Here is a 268-nt window from a genome sequence, read left to right as displayed (position 1 = left end):
ACACCCTGTATAGTGTTTATTATTGTACAAAAGGATAAAAGTGGGACACCCTGTATAGTGTTTATTATTGTACAAAAGGATAAAAGTGGGAAAATATCCTCCATTATACAGTTTACAATGTGCTCTAAAGTTAACACTTTTTTTAACGTTTACAGTTCACAGTGCATTCTGAGTTTGAACTAGATTTTTATATTCAATTAAAAGAATGGTTTGTTAAAAATATGATGAACTATCAAAACCCCCCACCCCCCATTACACCACCCTCCCA

This window comes from Eurytemora carolleeae, unplaced genomic scaffold, assembly GCF_000591075.1.
Source record: "Eurytemora carolleeae unplaced genomic scaffold, Eaff_2.0 scaffold148, whole genome shotgun sequence".
NCBI lineage: Eukaryota > Metazoa > Arthropoda > Copepoda > Calanoida > Temoridae > Eurytemora > Eurytemora carolleeae.
Note: the sequence above shows the minus strand (reverse complement) of the source record.